This window comes from Balaenoptera physalus (genome assembly GCF_965194825.1).
Source record: "Balaenoptera physalus genome assembly, chromosome: 2".
In the NCBI taxonomy this organism is placed as follows: domain Eukaryota; kingdom Metazoa; phylum Chordata; class Mammalia; order Artiodactyla; family Balaenopteridae; genus Balaenoptera; species Balaenoptera physalus.
In genome coordinates, this window is record NC_138883.1 from 14376707 (window position 1) to 14394029 (window position 17323).

Here is a 17323-nt window from a genome sequence, read left to right on the forward strand (position 1 = left end):
GGACCTAACTGCATCAGTGATCTCCTCTGTCTAACACTCTGCCTTTAAGCTGCAGTCACTCCTCCGCCTCTCATTTCCAAATCCCCTCCAGTCCACGGTGGTCTTATTTCTGCCCCAATAACTCGGCTGAAACCTCTCCGATCAGGTCCAACAGTCACCTCTGCTGGCTAAAGCCAATGGGTACTTTAGTCCTTCTGCACAGTATTTGACACAAGTGAGCTGGCCTTCTAAACATGCTCTTTGCCCTTGACACCCATGCTCTTCCTGCTTTTCCGGGCAGCTTTCTGAGTCTCCTTCCCTTCATGTTGTCTTTTTCAGAGCTCTGCCCTCAGCTGCTTCTCTTCTTATTCATTAAACTCTCAGCCCTGACCTGTGGGTGCTCAATCAATCTCAAATTATGTATGCAAATCAGGAAGTGGTTTCAAATTCAAGCAAGGAACTCAAGTCTTTAAAAGTTTAAGCAAGAAGGAGCAAACTTTTTTTTGGAGGGATACACATTTCCAATTATGAATGATGTATTACTTATTGGAACTGGAGTCCACTGAGGGGGAAAAAACCATAATAGCTTATTTCAGAACTAATACAGCTATACGTTAGCAACAGAAATGATGTCGCTATCTTATTAGAAATACAACAAAGAGGTAACTTAGCAGCTGTCTCCTGTGCTGTCATTTCATTTTGCTCTGTAGTTCTTGGCAGAGAATCTAGAAAAGAAAAAAAAATAATTAAGCCACACTGTCCTCTCCTAGACTAAATGAGTTCTGCTGTTCTGAGAAACAAATCTTAAAAGGCAATGTATGTTCCATGATTATTAGAAATAGAACATTTTCAAAATTGTTTTTTTTCCCCTAGAGACATGTGATTAAACATTATGGCCTTTTCCCTTCTAGCTAAGAGAAAGGTCGTAAAGTTTCTCTTAGCTCCATGTTCCAAACCCAAAATTCGAGGGCCAAACATCAGCCTAGGGGCCATAATTAGATCTTGAAACCCACTTTGAAAAAAGAATTCCACAGAGAACTATTCAGGGCTCTCTTTTCATTGAGATAAAGAGATGCCACATGTAGAGCATTTATTTGTTTATTCATTCATCGTTCATTCCACAATTAATTATGTTAATAGCCACTTAAAGTCATCTTAGAATGGGTATTATTTAATGTGCAGAAGGATGCATGGCAAAAAGAGACGCTGAGTTTATTTTTTACTTTATTTGGCCTTTACCTGCCAAGGTTTCTTTTCCCCACCTTCAGAATGTGTTTGCCAGCAGGACCTACTTTGCATATGTGTCATATTATTATATTCCATCTTTCCCTGTTACAGTCATTTTAATAGTGATTTGGGTTGTGGTATCTTTGTGCTACTCTACTGAAGCAGAGGGAACTCTTACCAGTTCAGGGAAAGAAGGAATTGTCAAAATGAAATCAGATGTCAGGGTTCCATTGCCTGCTGATTTGTACAGTTCACGTTTTTACAACGTAAGTATGAACTAAAACTGGTATTACGTCCGCTTTAATTTTTATCGACATGTCTAAGAATATGAATATGGCTAAAAGGGAGATAGATGAGACGTGCAGATTTCGTGGGAAACATTATTAATGCTCTTAATCTTCTGGCGTTACCTAGGGGCCCAAGAGAGCACAAGGCAGAATTGAATACAGTCCCAGCCCAGAATAAGAGGCCAATGCATGTTAGCCTAGGAGTGGAAAAGCCATTGCCTGCAGCGGTAACATAAATGTGTGACTTAGGCTGGGTGGGAGATCACAGGCAGTGGTGGGGCTTTGGCAACCTGGAGAGCTCCTAAGTTGCCTAAAGGCATCCATGTTTAACAAATGGAAAAAGCACTGTGCTCGCCAAACAAAAACGTGTCTAGAGATTCAGTACTGTCCCAGCCCAAGTGTTAGATCTCTGAAGTATGCCTATCCCTTGCTTTATTTCCTCCATTCCCCTTTCCACATACCCTCTTTCACTCTTTTACCTCCCACCACCATCCACCCTGTATCTCGGACTGCTTGCCACTTCAGCTGAGAGCTGCAATCACAAAGTTTCTACCTCATTTCAAAGAATATCTAATGTCCATCGACAGATGAATGGATAAAGAAGATGTGGTGTGTATACGTACATGCACAATGGAATATTACTCAGCCATCAAAAAGAATGAAATAGTGCCATTTGCAGCAACAGGGATAGACCTAGAGATTATTATACTAAGCAAAGTAAGTCAGAAAGAGAAAGACAAATACCATATGATATCACTTGGAATCTAAAATTTGACACAAATCAACATATCTACAAAATAAAAACAGACTCACAGATATAGAGAACAGACTTGTGGTTGCCAAGGGTCGGGGTGGGGGCAGGGGTAGAGGAGGGAAGGAATGGGAGTTTGAGATTAGCAGAGGCAAACGATTATATATAGGATGGATAAACAACAAGGTCCTACCATATAGCACAGGAAACTATATTCAATACCCTGTGATAAATCATAATGGAAAAGAATATGAAAAAGAATATATAACTGAGTCACTTTGCTGTACAGAGGAAATTAACACAACATTGTAAATCAACTATACTTCAGTAAAATCTAAAAAAAAAAAAAAATAGTAATAACTAATGAAATGTGCCTGGGTTTGCGAGTGTTTGCGTACATATTAACCAAGCATCATTTAAAACACTTTTTAAAACTTCTCAATCTTTGTTAGCTTTTATAGTATATATATAATGCATGTTCTTCATTTGAAAAGTTCTAACAGTATAGAAACTAAAGTAAAATGAGTTTCTTCCTTTCTCCCCTCTGCCAATCCCATTCCCTGGATAAATATTATTAGCTGTTTGGTGTATATTCATCCACATTTTTTCTGAACATATAAACTAACATATACATGCACATGCTTACACACATAGATTATGCATAAATATAATATTAAAATACTGCATACCATTGTGCAACTTGCTTTTCCATGTAATACATCACAGACAAATTTTCATAATAGTATGATTATATCACATTCTTTATAACAGCTATTTATCAATATATAATCATTTACTTAACTAGTCCCTATTAGTGATGTTTAAATTGCTTCTAGCTTTTCTATTTTTCTGCATCCAACTCTCTACAAGCATGTGTGATAGCCATCTCCACATTCAAAGCCAAACTCCTGATCTTCTCCCCCATACCTGCTTATCTTAAAGTTTTCCATCTTAATTCACGGAACTCCATCCTTTGCGTTGCTTATGCCAAAACCCTTGGAATCATCTCAGGCTCCTTTCTCTTTCTCCACATCCATTATGTCAGCACCAGCTCGGCCTCCCAAGTCAGCTCCATGCTTCTGCCTTTACCCGACAGTCTGTTCTCAACCTGAGGGATCCTTTTCAAATGTGCGGCAGGTCAGGCCACGCTTCTGTGGATTCTTGTCTCACTTGCATAAAAGCCAAGGTCCTTACACTGGTGGACAAGGCCTTAAATGATCACCCCCACCACCTCCACCCCCCGCCGGCATTGTCTCCCCCGCCCATACTCACCTATAGCTCTCCCACTTTGCTCATGCTGCCCCAGCCATACTCGCCTTCTCACTTGTCTTCAAACATGCCAGGTATGCTCCTCTCTCGGGGCCTTTGCACATGCTCTGCCTTCTGTCAGCAATGCTCTTCCCCCAGATATACACAAGCCTGCTTCCTAACACTTTCAAGTGTTCAATAGTCTCCTTCTCAGTGAGGTCTTCCTTGCTCAGGGTATTTATAAAGAACATTTCCCAGCCTTCTCTAGCCCTCTTCTCTGTAGTACTTATCACCATCTAATGTACTTTACAATAGAGGTTACTTTTTGTTTTGCTTATTATCTGTCTCTACCCCTGGAAGATAAGGAGGGCAGGAAATTTGTCTGTTTGGTTCTCTGTGGAATCCTCAGCATCTGGACGAGTGCCTGCCCCACAGTAGGCTGACAGTAGCTACTTGTTGAATGAACAGATGCTATGAACGTGTCAGCTGTGAACGTCCACATACATATTTATTTGCTCGCATGTGGGGCTATCTCTTCAAGGTGAATTATTAGAAGTGGAATTGCTGAGCCAAAGGGCATGCTTATTTTAAATGTAATAGGTATTGTAAATTGCTTTCCATAAAGGTTGTACATTTGGTATACTATATGATTCTTCTTGTAAAAAAAAAAAAAAAAAGATGTATTTTAAAATAGAACTTAACCTGGATGTAGGGGTGAGGTTACAAGTGAAAGGGACCTTTTAATTCAGGGATCCTTCACCTGGGGTCCATGAACGTAGACTTCAGATGGATATTCAGCATCTTTTTAAACTGGAAACGTTGCCAACCAAGCACAGTCATTTTAACAGTATCTGGGACTTTGTCACTAACAGAAGTCACAGATATTTTTGTATCATAGTATAAATGTTGTGGCTCTCTTGAATTTGTTCACCCTCTTCCCTGCTTTGGAATCACAGTGAATCCTCCTTCCCTTGAATCCTCCCTTTCCTTTACCCACCACTAGTTATTTGTCTCGCCACTAGATCTTGTTATTTAATGTGTTAATAAAGAAGCACCTATAATACCTTATTGCTAATTTGTTTTTTTAATACTCATATCTATTTCAGTATAATTGGTTTCATTTTATGCATTTAAAATTAGAGTCTTTATCAAACTGCCACAAGGGTTCATGGTGCAAAAACAGTTAAGAGCTCTGTTCGTTGAAGGAGCTGCTGTTCATTTGAAGGAGTAAGTTAGTCATACAGATAATCGTTAGGCATTTTATGAAATTAAAGTGCCACAAAATTTCAGTACCAGAATAGTAGATACACTAATATTCATGGCTATCGTGTCTTTCATTCGTTCATCCGATGCTTATTTATTAAGTGCTTCTATAGGCAGTGCTCTGTGTCAAGAGTTCTGCAAATCAAAGGGGAAGATCTGCTCCTTGCTTATGCTCAATGGGGAACGTTGAAAATGACTAATCCAGTGATACACATCAGAACCGTCTACCCAGAGCCTCTCCATCCTTGACTCACTCCCCTCCTCTACCCACCTCTGCATGTTGGAGAGCTCGGGTCTTGTTCCTGGTTTTCTTCTCTATCCACGTTTTTCCCCTACGTGATCTTATGCAGAGTTACAACACCTAAATGCTGGTGATTTCCAAAGTTACACCTTCAGACCAGATCTTGCCCTAAGATCCAGGCTCATCCATACTTACCACCTCTACTTGGGCGACTCATGGCATCCCAGACTTCACATGATCAAACATATTTCTCCCTACTACTTCAGTAAGTGGCATCACTATCCATCCATTGACTCAAGCTAAAAATTGCCCAAGGGTCTTCCTTGAATCCCACCTTCCCTTTACTTGCCTCCCCTTATCCCACATCCCTAATGCAATTCATCAGCAAATAATGTTGGTTCTCTATTCATAATACCTTATTACAGTGCTATTCAAAGTGTGGTCAGCAGATCAGTGCTGGTCCGTGATGAGTTAGGTATAGACATTGAGAGTAAGCATTAGAAGCTTTTACAGCAGTTTGAAATTGTCATGATGCCACATTCACAATGGCAGATTCATATCATTGAACAGGGTATAGACCTCTTCAGTTCTGGCAAGCTCAAATGGTGAGTCATGTGGTGCAAGTTGTGTCATAAATAATCCCGTACAATAGGACCGTATTACAGTATGTGATAGTTTATGATTGGTTTATCAGCTGTATTCTCAAAGTGTATAAAAACCTGTGAAGATGTAAGCATTTCTTTTTATAACTTATATTTACAAGTTTTCATTTTTAATCAAAAATTTTCATTTTATTGTTTAACATTATTAGTTAATTAAAGAAATAAAATTTATGTTGATTATTTTCACCCTCAAGTTACAGAAGGTAAAACAAGCCTCACTGGAGTTTTTTGTTAGCTTGTTGGCAAGGAAACACTTGTCTTTTCTGAATGTGGCAAGAGTATAAACCAAATGGTGAAGGTGGAAGTGATTCTGAAGAAACAAAGGCCCAAGAGTACATATTTGTTTTCCTCAAAACTGTGATCCTTCACATACTGAGTTCAGTTTATAGCTGTCATTGATGTTGACATCCTAAAAGCATAATGTTTAGTGATTTGTAGAGACATACTGGCTATGAAGCAATGGAACCATCAAAACATATAGGGTAGTAGAATCCACGATGACACACAAAAAAAGTATTCTTTAATGGCATCCAAAAAAATAATAATTAAGTTCAAAGCCACGAGAATATTTTGAAAGAAAGAATAGAGGATTAAAAAGCTGATTGAAACAGATATTCAGTATTTCTCTTATAAACATGAGGGTTCTACAGGCTTCTTAGTAAGTAGTGTTTCAGCTCGCCAAGACTAAAATCCATATACAGTTGGTGAGACATTGGTGAAGGATTGTATCAAAGGTATTTGCTCAGAAATGTTGGCTGAATCCGCACACAGAAGGTAGCTCAAGTATACTTCCAGGGCCCCCACAGCTCAGCCTATTCTGGAACCGGCTAATGGTGTGGAGGAGTAACTCATAGAGCAACTGAAGCCAGCAACATGTTTTTTCATTGTAGTGCGATAATTTCACTCATATTCCTATTTATGTGCAATTTGAACATGTTGGTGATACGAAGGAAGAATTTCTTTTTTCAGTTTTGTCGCTGACAAACAACTAAGTCTGAACTGTGTAGATGAAGGATTAGTTGTCAACAAACATGGATTGGAGTTTACATTTTGTGTAGGAGCGTGTTCCGATGGTGCAGAAAACATCCTGAAGACATCGCCCTGATTTAGGGGCTGCACCAGAATGTAAATCAGCGGGCTGTCTCTCTCATGAGGAAGTCCTGCTATGAAAAGAAATGTTGGTGGAACTAAACTGTGGGCTTAGTGCCGTCCTAAAAATCATGAATTAGGTAAAGGCTGGTGTGTTAAATTCTGGATTATTCTCTTGTGTTACATGATACTGTGTAGGCAGATCATGAACAGCTATTACTACATGCTGAGGTGTGATGATAATCAAGAGGACAAGTGTTCGAGAATGTTCAATTTATAGAACAACTCTAAACGTTTCTGTAAAATCAGAAGACAGTTTGATCCCGGCTTGTTGAAGATATGAATTGGACAAGCAGGATTGCGTATGTATCTAATACCTTCATTATTTTTAATGATCTCAATATTTCCATGCAAAGAAGAAATGCAACATGTTTTTCAGTGGCTGATAAAAAAAAGAAAGGAGCTTGGAAGAACAGAGTTTCTACAGATTATTATGACACACGTTCCATAAATTAACAATTATCAGTGATGCAGGTGATCTTTATACTGCACATCTGTGAAAAGCTATCACAAAACACCTTAAAATTTGATAAGGCATTTTGAATTTTATTTTCCATCAAAAGAAGATCTACGCCTAAAAAATTCATGGATCCAGAATCTATTTCTTTCATCAAAAGATAACTTAAATTTAACCATAACTTACAAGATACATTGCTGGAACTGACTTCTTTTGAAGGATTTAAAGGACTCTGAAAACACAGTAGTACTTTCTCCATTTTAGATAAAATTTTAAAGTGAACAAACTGAGCTTGCTGAAATTGCTCTAAAACCTCTTCTTCTATTCCATTCTGTGAGACTGTTATTATTATTAACATAAAACATAGAAATAGTTTAGATGTACCTTATCAACTACAAGTAGCCTTGTTGGCAAAACCACCTAGATTAGATAAATTATCAATCAAGAAGCAAGTCAATTTGTCACATTAAAAATTTTAAGCATTTATATACACTGTGTTCATTCAAAGTGTGCCTATAGACATTTAATATGGGGATTCATTTTTTTTCCCTCAAAATGAAAAAAAAAGTTACAAGTGTAATAGTGAGCCTATACTGCATATTAGTTGCCTACATACATACTTTCAATGAACAAACAACATGTACAATTTTCATACGTTTTTCCTTATGTATACTTTGGTAATATTTATTGCAGTATAATTTCCTGTTGGTTGAACTAATAATACAGAATTGCAGCTTTTATCTTGTAAGTCTTTTTATTTCATTTTTCTAGTAATTCATTTTTATTAAGTTTTACAAAGTAGCAGTTTGCAACCGACTGGAAAAATTTTTTCAATTGGTCCTTTACCAAAGAGAATTTAAGCAGCACTGCCTTAGGGGACTTAATAGAAAATGAGGCTTTTCTTCAAAACATACCCTCTGAAAAGAATTAGTTCTCTTACGAAGTCTTTCAAACTATCAGACATGTTCTCAGTTACTTTATTTTGAACAAGAAAAGAGTGTTGAGCCTGCAGCAGCCTCAGTCAGTGTGAGTTTTTGATGCTTACAGAGGTTACCTGATGAAATTGGCAAATAAAGGAGGAAGGAAATGTCACACAGATCCAGTTCTTCTGCCTGATGTTATAAACTCATAACTGCAAATACTGGCTGTCATTGTAAACAAGCCTTTAAAGATCACTTTAAAAGCAATCCAGTAAGTGGTTACATATTAGAGATCACAAATATAAATCTCAGATTGAATGAAAAAGAAACCCAAAACATACATGTTATAATGTTATGCAAATAGCTACCAAGTGGCTTTAGGTAAAAATTTCTAGTGTCAGTACCAAGCATGGAATTTACAAAGTCCTGTATTCCAGACAACTTTAATGGATGTGAAAATGACATGCTCTGGAAAATAGAGTTAATGTCTCTAAAAGTGGCTCTGGTGATAATGAAAACATTGATATGAAGGCACATGTCAAGAATGAATAAAATTGTTTCATGAAACGTGATCATGGAAAAAGCAGCGTGTGTTGGTTATTAAGCTCTTGTCTCTCAGCCCCAAACCCACCCTTCTCTACTCTGCATGGTGAGGCTGGGATAAGACTCTGAAAGCCGCATTTCTCCTTTACCAGCTGCCTCTCAGCAGGTTCCATCTTCCCAACGTGCAGAGGATGCCTGACGGCTGGAGAAGGGAGCAGCAGTGGCTCTTTCCTCCCTGTCTCCTCTCGGTTCCCGGAAGGGTCACTTCATTCCAGCACCTGCTGTTGGTTCTAGTTTCCCACTGTTTCTCACCCTGGACCCCTCAGAGACATCAGCCACAGCTCCCGGAGGGTGGGCTCCAGCTTCCCGGGACCCTCCACCAGCCTTCTAGGTCGTAACCTCAGCCTCTTCCCTCTGTGTCTTCAGCCCTGACGATGGCAGAGGCTTCATATACTCATAGTTATGACTTTTTTTTCTTTTTAATAACTGCAGTGTTTCCCTTTTGCCTTGTAGTCCTCCAATACCTGTCTAACTATTTCTTAGGTTAAAATCTCTCTTTTAAAATAACTGTTGTATTTCTGGACTGGACTTCCTGACTGGATCCCAGCTGATGTACTGGCAGTGGCCCCAGCTGGTCTGGCAGTGGTTTGGTTGTGTCCGGCCCTGAATGCAGTGCCGAGCAGCTTGCCGGTGGGAAGTGGAGTGGTAGTAATCCACGTCATGCAGTGGCATCGTGATTAATCGGATCACCCCCAGGGGTTGATGGTAATGGAGTGCCCACTGAAGCAAGAAACTTGAGGCTGCTGCGTGTACCCATCATTGCAGTAATGATGACAACTAAGAGTGGGGAATGGGGTGGCTATTTCTACCTGGATGTGTATTTGTAGGAAAAAAAAAAAAAAGACAAGCTCGCGTCTTTAAACACTGAGGTCAAGTCATAGATGGCAAATCTCAAATGATCCCACCTCTCTCCATCTGCACTGCACCATCCTGCCTCACACCATCCTCATTTCTCCCCTGAAGTTTGCAATAGCTTCCGGCTTCCAGCCCTTCTTTCTGACAATCCATTTTCTATATGGTGACCCAAGTGCCTTAAAACCAGCTCCTCTGCTTAAAACCTCCAGTGACATCCTATTGCACTTAAAATCTAACCTCTTCAACCTCATCTCAAACCGCTTTCTTCTTCTCAGTTGTTCTCGTCTTTCTAGCTCTTTCCAGCTGTGGGACTCCCACCTTTACAGTTCTCTCTCATTGGAATTCACTTCCCCAAGCTCTCGTATGTGACTGCTTCCCTTCAACCCTTTCCCCTTGTAAATATGTCATCATGGGTTCATTTCTTTCATAGCACTTACCACAATCTTTGTAGATCTTTTTTATTTCCTTGTTCATCTCCCCCCTACCAAACTGCACTCCATTAGGGCAGAGACCTGTCTGTCTGATTGGCTACTGTATTCCCAGGACACTGCTCCAATGCCTACCACATAGTAGATGGTCAATACATATTTGTTGATTGAATGATCCTGAGAAATAATTTTTCCTCAATTAATTTATAATTTTAGTTATGAAGCATTTCAAGCATGCAGAAGATATCATAACACCCAGGTGCCTACCAACCAAATTTAACAGATTCTGACATTTTGCCATATTTGCTTCTGATTTTTTCTTCTCTCTCGTTCTCTTTTTTAAAAGAAATGTTAAATGTAAAAGAAATGTGTCCATTTCATCTAAGTTCAAAATTATTAGCACAAATTATGCATGGTATTCTCTTAACAATATTTTTAATGGCTGTAAGATCTGCCTCACCTTCAATCCAGATATAGGTAATTTGTGGGGTTTTTTCCCTTTCATCAGTCTAGCTAGAGGTTTATTAATTTTACTGATCTTTTTAAAGAACCATCTTTGGTGTCATTTATTTTCTGTATTATTCTTCCATTTTCTAGTTCATTGATTTTTGCTGCTGTTATATTATTATTTCCTTCTACTTATTTTGGTTTACTTGATCTTTTTATGGCTTCTTCAAGTAGATGTTTCCATCGTTGATTTTAGTCTTTTTTTCTTTTCCAATGTAAACATTTAAAACTTTATATTTCCATCTAAGCAGTGCTTTAACTGCATTCCACACATTTTGTGTTTTCATTATCATCCAGTTCAAAATAGTTTCTAATTCTCTTTGTGTTTTCTTCTGTGAACCATGGGTTGTTAAGAAATATGTTGCTTAATTTCCAAATATTTAGATATTTTCCAGATTTTTTGGTTACTGATTTTTTATTTAATTCTGTTCCCTTCAGCTCCTTAAATTTATTGTAACTTTTTTTATGTCTCAGCATCTGTCTTGGTGAATGTTCCATTAGAAATGGAGTGGAATGAATATCTTTTAGATGTCAATATTTACTACCAGAGGAGTATTAAAATAATCAGCTATAATAGATTTGTCTGGTTCTTCCTTGAGTTCTCTCAGTTTTTTGCTTCATGTGTTTTTAAGCTCTTTTATTAGGTATATATACATTTAGGATTATGTCTTCTTGATTAATTGATTGACTCTTATTATTATGAAATATCTCTTTTTCTCTGATAGTATTCTTTGTTCTGAAGTGTTATTGATATAGCCATCCCTCTTTTGTTATCTTTTTTTATTCTTTTACTATTAATTTATCTATGTCTTTATGATTAAAGTGGATTTCCTAAGGATGGCATACAGTTGAGTTGCTTTTTTATTCATTCTGACAATCTCTTCTTTTTAATTAGAGTGTTTATCCTATTTACAGTTAATGTAATTATCAATATGGTGGGGTTTAAGCCTGCCATCTTCATATTTATTTTCTGTTTCTTCTATTTGTCCTTCTTTTTCCCTTCCTTTCTTACCTTTATTTCCAGGACTCTTCTTTCCTTTGTGTAGATCCAATTTTCCATTCTTTATAATTTTTTTATAAGCCTAAAGAACTTCCTTAAAATTTCTAGTCTACTGGTGACAAATTTTCTCAGTTTCTGTTTGTCTGAAAACGTTTTATTTTACTTTCATTTTTGAAGGATATTTTCTTTCAGCACTTTAAAGTTGTCATTCTAACTGGTTTCCATTATTTCTGATGACAAGTCAGTGGTAATTTTTATACATTTTTTTCTCTGAACATATGTGTCGTTTTCTCTGGCTGCTTTTAAGATTTTGTTTTGTTTGTTTTCAGCAATTTGCTTATGATGTTCCTTTTTATAGTGTTCTTTATTTATCCTGCTTAGAGTTTGTTGAGTTTGGATCAGGGGTATTCTAGTGTTCACCAAATTTGGACAATGTTTGGCCATCATTCCTTCAAATGTTTTTTCTTCTTCCCTGATATTCTGGTACTCCAATTACATGTAAATTAGACCACTTTGTATTACCACACAAGTCACTGATGTTCTTTCCATTTCACTCTCAGCCTTTTTTTTCTCAGATTCAATTTGGAAAGTTTCTATTTCCATTTCGTTAACTTCACAAACAATTTTTTTCTGTAATGTCTAATATGATGTTGATCTCATCCCATGAATTATTTGCTTCAGATATTATACTTTTAGTCTCTAGAAGTTCCACTTGGTTCTCTTTTATGTTTTTCATTTCTCTCTTCATTATGTTTATCTTTTCTTTGATCCTGGAGCATACTTATAATTAGAAGTCCTTGTCTACCAATTCTGTTGTCTTTGTTGTTTTTGGTTCTGTTTCTTTTGACTGATTTTTCTCCTGTTTATGGGTCACATTTTCTTACTTCTTAGCATGTATAACAATGTTTTTATTGGATTCTAGACTTTATTTTATTAATCTTCTATTGCTCTGTGACAGATTATCAGAAATTTAACAGCTTACAGCAGCCTCTGGTTTCATCTCACAGTTCTGCAGGTTATAAGTCAGATGTGCTCACTTGAGTTCTCTGCCTAGGGTCAAGGTATCGGCTGGGCTGAGATATTTTTGTTTTTTGTTTTTTTTAATTTATTTGGTTGCACCAGGTCTTAGTCGTGGCTGGTGGGCTCCTTAGTTGTGGCAGGCGAGCTCCTTAGTTGTGGCTCACTGGCTCCTTAGTTGTGGCTCACCAGCTCCTTGGTTGTGGCATGCAAACTCTGGGCTGAGCTCTTATATGGAAGTTCATAGGAGGAATCTGCTTTCAAGCCTATCCAGGTTGTTGGAAGCTTCCTTGTGGCTGTGGGTCAGAAGCCCTCGTTTTCTTGCTCGCTGTCAGCCAGTCTACTCTGCGCTCTTAGCAGATGCCTGCATTCCTTCTCATGTGGTCCTCTCCATCTTCAAAGCAGCAGAGGTGTGTCACATCCTTCTTAACTCTTTGAGTCTCTCTGATCTCTTTTGCTTCCAACTGGAGAAAGTTTTCTGCTTTTAAGGGCTCATGTGATTAGATTACACCCACCTGGATTATTTTACCTGGATTATTTAACAATCGTGGAAATGATCTCTCATAACATTCACAGGTTCTGAGGACTCGGGGGTATGGAATCTTGGGGGCCATTCCTAGAACTTCTGCCTACCACAATTATGAATGTTATGATGTTGAGAGTTGAGATTTTGATGTCTTCTTTTGAGTACTGAGATTAGTTCTGACAGGTTTTAAATTTACTTGCTACTGGGCTTGATTTTCAAGGCTTGTTTATAAGCTTTGTTTGTACAGTTGACTCTTGAACAATGCAGAGGTTAAGGGCACCGATCCCCTTGTAGTCAAAAATCCACGTACTGCTATCTCTGCCTCAAAACACAAAGGAATTGAAAGATGACTCACCCAAGGTCAGGAAGCTAAAACTGTTAGGACGGAATCAGGTCTCAAACCCTAGTTCTTTTGATTCCACATATTGTGATCTCTAATCAAACACAAACTTTTCCCCACACTTGATTAAAGATCTGTGAAATGAAAATACAGGTATTATATTTATTGAAAAAAATCCATGTATAAGCGGACCCACGCAGTTCAAACCCGTGTTGTTCAAGGGTGAACTGTATAGTTGTAGAGTACCCTTTACAGCTAATTTAGCCCCACTCCGGAGGTGTGGCCTTTCCGGTGTCTACTCAATAGCCAAGGTGTACAACGCTGTTTCTCCAGTCTCACTAGGGGGAACCTCAACAGGTACAAGCCCTGCGTGAGATCAGTGGTTGTTCAGCTGGCTCATCTCTGGCAATTCCTTCCCCAGGTTTTCTGCATTCTCACCCCTGCGTGTCCTCAGGGAATCCCATGCAGACTTCTGGAGCTCTTTCTCTGCATGGCTCCTTCCCCAGGGCACTCCACACCACAAATTCCAGACCTCAGCCACTCCCAACCCAGGTACACCAAAGGTTAGGGGGAGGGAGCAGTCCAACCCAGGTGCTGGGAATTTGGAGGTATGTAGTTGGAAGAGAATTTTAAAATAATTATAAAAATGACTAAAAGTCTATCTTGTATTTATCATCATGTCTCTACAACTCTGACTAATCAGGTGATAAAATACTTGGGATGGGGTGGGAAATGGGAGTTTTGTTGGCCTACGTTCTAAACAATTGTTGAGGTTACTTTTGAGTTTTAATAATACACGTGTAAACTTTAAATTGCACATTATTATATTTTTCTTTTATTAAACAGCTAAATGTGCTTATTTTGAGAGTACATTTCTAGCAGTAGCAGTTCAGAATCATTTGGACTGGCTTCAAATATAGTTTGTGTTTCCATCTTCTGTGGTATAAGAAACTCCCATGTTTAGAGAATAGATTTGGTATAAACAACGATAACACAGTTGTTGTGAAGATAAAGAAATAATGTGAGTTATTTAAAGTCTCATTGTATGTGACCACTTAAGAGTTTTACTTTGTGTTTACAATGTAAAATAGTGAAACCAAGTGGGAAATGTGAGGCATCATATTTATGTTTGTTAAGTGTAAGGTTTAGTTTACACCTGAACTATTTTACAGATTTCAATAAAATTTTGTAAAATGATGTTTATTCCCTTTTTGCATCGTTAATGGTTTGTTTTAAAACCAGAGAATAAATCAAGAACATAGTGATTATTGCTGATTATTACATGATTATTGCTGAAAATAATTTTGTCATACAGAGAAGAGAGGTGTTTAAGAAATGATAGGCTCCTGGTGTCAAATATGTTAGGTGCTCTGTGCCCCAGACTCTGACCTCTGTCTCCTCAGCTCAGTAAGACCGCCATCCCCTGCTTGAGTTTCCCTTCCCTTTACCTCAGTTCGGATGGTACCTCTAGGCAGAAAGCCAGGATAATTATAGGGCTCTCTTCACTTGTTTTTCTTCTCAGGAATCATATAAGCCCTGCTCTCTGCTGTTCAATCTCTGAAAGCCACTTTAAAAAAGATATCTTTCGGGATTTCCCTGGCGGTCCAGCGGTTAAAACTTCGCCTTCCATTGCTGGGAGTGCAGGTTTGATCCCTGGTTGGGGAGCTAAGATCCCACATGCCTCGTGGCCAAAAAGCCAAAAGATAAAACAGAAGCAATATTGTAACAAATTCAATTCAATAAAGACTTAAAAAATGGTCCACATCAAAAAACAAATTTAAAAAAAAATATCTCTATATATCTTTCATTGTTTATGTGAGAAGGGCTACTCTGGTACTCTCCAAGTTTGATTTAATTATTTGTGTATATTTCTATTTCCTGGGTTAGCCTACGAGTTCCATAAGTGTAGGAGCCATATGGTATTAGAGCTCTCCAGAGAAACAGAAACAATAAGACATACATATATAGAGAGAGAGATTTATTTTAAGGAATTGGCTCACAAGATTGTGAGCGGGCAAGTCTGAAGTCCACAGGGAAAGCTGCAGACTGCAGACTCAGCCGAGGTTTCTTTTCTTTTCTTTTCTTTTTTTAAAATTTTATTTATTTATTTATTTTTGGGGCCACACCACGCGGCATGTGGGATCATAGTTCCTTGACCAGGGATCGAACCCACACCCCCTGCAGTGGAAGCTCAGAGTCTTAACCACTGGACCACCAGGGAAGTCCCTCAGCCAAGGTTTCTATATTGCATTCTGGAGGCAGAATCACTTCTTCTTTGGGAAACATCACTCTTTGCTTGTAAGACCTTGAACGAATTGGATGAGGCCCACCCACTTTGGGGGTTATCTGCCAGACTCAGAGTCTACTGATTTAAAGGTTAATCACATCTAAAAAATTAACCTTCCCAGCAACATCTAGACTGGTGTTTGACCAAACAAGTAGGCACCATAGCCTACCCAAGGTGACACAAAAAATTAACCACCACACAAATATTATTCATTTTTATACCCCCAGGGCCTAGGGTGGTACATAGGAATTAAGCACTAACAAATAAGAGTCTGGGAATAAGGAAATAATTTTGGAAATAAGGCTGGAAGTAGAGGTTGCAGTAGCTCATGAGAGACTTAATGTTAAGGAGTTAACCATATTGTGTGGGCAGAGTGGGAGTCTTCTGTTTTTATGAGAGAAATTGGTGATGTAGTCTGTCTTGATGGCAGCATAGAAACTGAGGTTTAATGTGCAGAATCGTGATGATAGCTGGGGGAAGAATGGCAAGGACTTGAGGAAAGCAGTGTCCTGGGGATGGAAAGATCATGGTGGTAGTGGGACCAGTGGGAATGTAGCAGAGTGCCTGTAAGGAGAGAGGAAAGAGGCAAATAATTAATATTTTGTTGGAGAATCAGCATTGAAATTTCACTTAGTTTCTTTGTCTCCTTACTGCAGAACTCCCTGAATACTTTAGAGAGAGCTTTAGAAAGATGTTAACAAAACTCTAAAATACAAACATACTATTCTTTTTTAAAAAAGAAAGAAACTTACTTCAACAACTCTACATTTATACCTATAATGTATTACTCTGCAATAACAGCTGTTAAGTTTCTCTATGGCCTCTTTCAGTCTTCAGCCATATGTAATCACAGAGTTTTGTATAGTTGTAGTAATGTTGTGTATATCATTTCATATTCTACTATGAGAAAATATTAGTTTATATCTACATGGCATCACATATATTATTTAATAACAGAAAAGCTTTATGGTACATTGATGAGCTGCAATTTACTGAGCTATATTCCTTTTGTGGGACACGTGGATTTCCTACTGGGTTTTTGCCATTGTAAAAGATGATGGTATAGATGATTTTCTACCTAAAGCATTTTTCAACATCTATACTGCAGTATAATTGACATGCAATAAACTGCACATATTTAAAGTATACAGTTTAATAGTTTTTGAGATGTGTATACTCTTGAATTATCACCACAGTCAAGATAATGAAGATATTTATCACCATCAAAAGTTTCCTTGTAACTCTTTGCAATCCCACTGTCCTACCCCATCCCATCTTCCTGCTTCCTCTTTACAGGCAACTACTGAACTCTTCTTTTCTTTTTTTTTTTTTAATTTTATTATTTATTTTTTTTTTTTGGCTGCGTTGGGTCTTCATTACTGCACGCAGGCTTTCTCTAGTTGCGGCGAGTGGGGGCTACTCTTTGTTGCGGTGCGCGGGCTTCTCATTGCGGTGGCTTCTCTTGTTGTGGAGCACGGGCTCTAGGCACACAGGCTTCAGGAGTTGTGGCGCGTGGGCTTCAGTAGTTGTGGCTCGCGGGCTCTAGTGCGCAGGCTCAGTAATTGTGGCGCACGGG

The 17323-nt window shown here is 38.3% G+C and overlaps 1 protein-coding gene and 1 long non-coding RNA gene across 13 annotated transcripts in view; one reads left to right on the plus strand and one right to left on the minus strand.

Moving 5' to 3' along the window:
- Positions 1-17323, plus strand: part of EFCAB11 (EF-hand calcium binding domain 11) — a 228639-nt gene that overhangs the window by 102802 nt on the left and 108514 nt on the right. The gene's annotated exons all lie outside the window — the stretch shown is intronic.
- Positions 448-17323, minus strand: part of LOC309655783 — a 39732-nt gene continuing 22856 nt past the window's right edge. The window contains exon 2 of the long non-coding RNA XR_014260986.1: positions 448-16311. This is a non-coding gene — a long non-coding RNA (uncharacterized lncRNA). The remainder of the gene's footprint in view (positions 16312-17323) is intronic.